The 4796-nt window shown below is 37.8% G+C and overlaps 1 pseudogene; it reads left to right on the top strand.

Annotated features, from left to right (window-relative positions):
* The first annotated feature begins 749 nt into the window (after window positions 1–749).
* LOC102848252 lies at window positions 750–1516 on the top strand (annotated as a pseudogene).
* The last annotated feature ends 3280 nt before the right edge of the window (window positions 1517–4796 follow it).

The following is a 4796-nucleotide window of genomic DNA, read 5'->3' as shown; positions in this document are numbered from 1 at the left end:
CAGTATTTAGCCTACAGAATCCTTCAACTACTGCAACTTGAGGCTTAAATTATGTCTTAATTTCTTTCTGCTTAAAAATGCCAAACATGTTCTTCCTTTTAATTTTCTAAACCCAACAAGTCTTTGCATATTTCATTTTAATATTTTATCTTCTGGATCCACCTTTTGAAATACTCCATTCAACTCTCTTATGTTATCATTACTTCCTTTTATCTTCTCTAAATTCTAGAACAAGTTTCAAAATCTGTTCTGACACTCACTTCGATATTTGTCTTTTTTAAGGATCTTCATTTTTCTGATATATAATATTTTTTATTTCATCTCACAGTTTGTCTGGTCATTCATCTCCAATGAATAATATATATTTTTTACATGGTCACTAAATTCAAGAGAAATACACTAGTTACTGGAAAAACATGATTCTGGCAACTTTCACTAGAAAAATCAATCTTAGAGATAGACGTTAGAGTGGAAAAAGCAAAAGTTTTATTACATATGTTAGCATATATGAGGTTCCTGAATCTGTCTCAGAACAGGAAGGTTTTTAGGAGTTATCTCTGTAGACTCACCTTATCTCTTGAGTTTCTACTCCTGAGTCATCTTCATGTGATTTGGCATCTAACTTGCCTCATATCTCCTCCCCTTAAGCTTGCTTATTTATTTATTCTTAATCTCAAAAGGGATTAACTCGATCTCCAACTTACGGCAGGAACCTGGGTCTCCGCTTTCTGCAACCTGGAGCTTAAGACATGGCTTCCTCAGGCCTGGAACAGTTATGTTCTTATATTAATGAAAAGATCAGTAATATTAAAAACACTTTGTCATTAAGAATCTGTGGCCAAGAACCTGTCTTGAAAACTCTGCTAAATAAAATTCGAGATGAGACCATTGTCATAAATGAACTCCTAAATAAACTGGAATTGGAAATTTAGTATCAAGAACAAACCAGCAGTGCACTCAAGGAACTCTGCGAATCTCTTGGAAAAGATTACAAAGACGCTCAACATCTCAAAGAAAACATTCCCCCCCATTTGCCTCCTGTAACAAAAAGCAAGAACCTTGATCAGGGGTCAGAAGTTAAACCTGATGAACCAGTCAAAGCTGTGGAAACTTCACCCATAAATAAGCCCCGCAAAGAACAATGGAACATTAAAGAAATGCAGTTTATAACTTCTGACGAGTTCAATGGTGTTCCTGGATACATGAAATCGTGCTTAACCTATTGTCAGATTAATGATATTATTAAAGAAATTAACAAGGCAGTGGCCTGTAAATATAAGATCTTGCATCAACCGAAAAAGTCTCTGAGTTCTGTGGCCAGAAACTTTTATCACAGATTTATGGAAGAAGAAATAAAGGATACCAAAAGTCACTATTTCATAATGGAAACAGACATAAAGGAGTTCACGGCTCTGAAAGTTGACAAGAGGTTTCACGTGGTCCTGAATATTTTGCGACACTGTAAGAGGCTGTCAGAGGTCCAGGGGGAAGATTTACCCGTTATGTTATAACCTGAGCCTCCGTGAGCTTGTGAACCAACCAGCAGCAGACTAAAGGTTATCCCTATAATTCCTTTATATATAATTTTATTAGCTTTTCGTTTTCTTGTTTCTTATAAAAATGAGGCTTCTATTTTGATAAAGCATGGGGCTTTTAAAAAATGTACCTCCTTCCAATACATACTTAAATTCCTTTAATATAAATGTCTGTGCAGTACACTTACTGGAACTGAAAATGTTCATGCCTAGTTTCTGTTTAGTGGACAGTAATCTCAGTAAGAGGGATATAGATGAAATTGTGGAAGAAAAAGGCCACAAAGATAAGGTCAAGGATCCCCATCTCTCTTAGAATTAAAGGTCATTTGTGTCTCAATTTCACCATTGAAATTTCCGTCTACAGGAAAACTTGCTACGAGTTGCACTTAGAGAGGCATATCAGACATGGGACATTTCTTCTTCCCCCTGTATCATTAGAAAGCAACTAATGTGAACTGCATTTGGTATAAACCAGTCTGTAAACTTCAAACTGTTTGGAAATTTCAGTGAAAGTATGTTGCAATGGAAAAGGTGATACAACAGCATGTGAATCAGGGTGGTCATGGTCACGGACAGCGAGTAATTGGATTGTAGGAAGTAACGCTTCTCTTCAGCTCCTGTGGAGATTGTCTGGTCTGTTTTATGTCTGTGCCATCTGTTTGGCAGTTATATCTCTGGAACGGTGAATAGAAATGTCTCGCCAGGCCCTGTGGGCTGGTTAACACCATCCCTATGATGATCCCAGGGCACATTACGAGTGTCACATATATATATCATAAGCTATTATTTTTCTTTAATTTAAATGCAGGTATGTTTAATTTTTCATGTTTTATTTTCAATAAAATAATGACATTATACTTTATTTAAACTATTACCTAATTTTGCTCTATGAAAAAAGTTCTTTGAAATCTTCCTTCTTGAAACTCATTGCACAATTGTGTTGTTTGTGTAGAAGATATACCAAAGTATGTATTAATTTCTATACTTAGTCTCTATTTTGTTAGTTCCTAACAGTTTATTTTGGGAAAATAATTTTTCTCAAGGAAAAATGAAGACTCATCAACTTTCAGAGAAGAATTAATCTGATACTTGATCATTATTTTCTTTTTAAATTTTTTAAAATTGTTATTTTAATGAAGGTTTACAGAAAAGTTGACTTTTTCATTCATTCATTGTTACACATTTTTCTCCCTACCCGCCCCCTCGACCATTATTTTAAAGCAAATTGACAAGACTTATTCTACTCTATTTCTGTTGAAAATAAAATGTCTTAAACTCTTTAAACAAAGGGATTAACTCAATCCTGTCTAATTAACAAAGAAAACCCATTCCCAAATGGAATGATAACCATAGGCATACAGATTAGGATTTATGTATTTCTGAAAGATACTATTTAATTCATAATATGTGTGTTCTATATTGGGTTTTTTTCCTCACTTTTTCATTCCTGGCATAATAGATCATATCCAAAATGGACCTTCCCAATCCATCTCAGCTCACCAATGCCTATTATTGTTATTCTTTATTATTGAGTCAGAACCCACCCATAGCTGACCCCCCAGCAGGTTTTCAAAGGCAGTTAATCACAAGGGAGGAGATCCCTATCCTCCCATTAAGCAGCTGGTAGATTTGAACCTTGTGCCTTCACTATTGCAATGTAGCTTCTTGCCACTACGCCACTAAAACCAGTATGTCACTATTTCTGTGTTTCATTTCTTTTAAAATAATGTCCAATTTTCCTACATCATACTTCTTACATTTCATGTTCCAAATATTAGCTCTGCCTCCAGTGCTATATCTACTAATCTATTGTTCATAGGGTTTTTAGAGGCCTGTTAATTCAGAAGTGGATGGCTGATTCTTCTTCCTAGTCTGTCTTAATTTGGAAGTTCCATTTTAGTGTAATAAGTGGTAGACAAGCATTTTGCCCAACAGAGCCCATGAAAGACACTTCCTCATAAAATAAATTTAGTGATCCCTTCCCCCACCAGCCCTGCCCATTGGCACCTTTCCCCCTCCCCCGCATCCTGTGGCATTTAAGAGAGGCCCGAACTAACCCCTGATATAATGGCTGAGACCTCCAGTCACTTCCATCTGCTCCTTATTGCTCTTCTTCCGAGAAATAACAGTGCTCTGGGTCTCCTAGTGCCTAGTTGTTCCCCTGGCATATGTGAGAGTGTTCCTCACACCAGTCTTATCTCTCTTCCTCTTAGCACTGGTATCTGGAGAAGACAGAGTTCTGGTGGCTGAGTGGCTAGAGAAAAATATTGAACATACCATGTACTGCCAAAAGAACAAACAGATCTGTTCAGGAGATGATGAAACCAAATTGCTCCTCAGAGGCAAGGATTGTGAACTTCCATTGCACATACTATGGGCATGTTGCTAGGAGAGACCAGCCCTTGGAGAAGGACATCTTGCTCAGAAGGGTGGAGGATCAGTGCAGGAGAGGGAGACTAGATGACATAGATTGACACAGTGAATGTGGCAGTGGGTCAGTTGTGTTAGGAACAGGGAGATTGGCTCAAGATAGGTGCAGAGCTATTTATTACTCAAGGGTTGTATCAGTCACAGGCCAATCAATGACACTTAATAACATATTTGTTTTTTTTATGTAAGCATACTATGTTAGTTTTTTAGAGCTAAAATGTAAAAATTTTGCAATAAAAATATTAATACAGTATGTTGTTGTTGTTTTGTGCTGTCGTGTCACATGTGACTCACAGGTACCTTATGTACAACAGCTCTGATGCCTGCCCTGTCCTGAGCCAGTCTCACTAGCTCTGACACACCTACATCCATTGCCCCAGTTACTGTGTCAATCAATCTCATTCAGAGTCTTCCTTACCTTCACTGTCCCTCTGTCATTCCAAGCATGATGTCCTTGTCCAAGGACTGGGCCATCCAGGACAAATGCCCATGTATGTGAGACCGAGCTTCAAAATTCTTCCCTTCAAGAAGAAACTTGGTTTCATCCTCTAAAAGACAGATTTATTTGTTTTCTTGGCAGGAAAATTGTTGTTGTTATGTGCCAGCAAGTCACTTGTGACTCATAGTGACCCTATGTACAAGAACGCTGTACACTCTTCTATCCTGTGCCGACCTAGCCATCTCAAACACACTTATTCCCACCTCTCTAGTCACAGAATTGATCCATCTCATCAAAGGTCTTCCTCTCCTTCGCTGCCCCTCCACTCTGCCAAACATGATGTCCCTCTCCAAGGACCAGTCCCTCCTTGCAACATGCCCAAAATATGTCAG

The sequence above is a fragment of the Elephantulus edwardii genome, unplaced genomic scaffold (genome assembly GCF_000299155.1).
Source record: "Elephantulus edwardii isolate Elephantulus edwardi_28Jun2011 unplaced genomic scaffold, EleEdw1.0 scaffold00339, whole genome shotgun sequence".
Lineage (NCBI taxonomy): Eukaryota > Metazoa > Chordata > Mammalia > Macroscelidea > Macroscelididae > Elephantulus > Elephantulus edwardii.
Note: the sequence above shows the minus strand (reverse complement) of the source record. Positions and strands in the feature narration are given on the sequence as shown.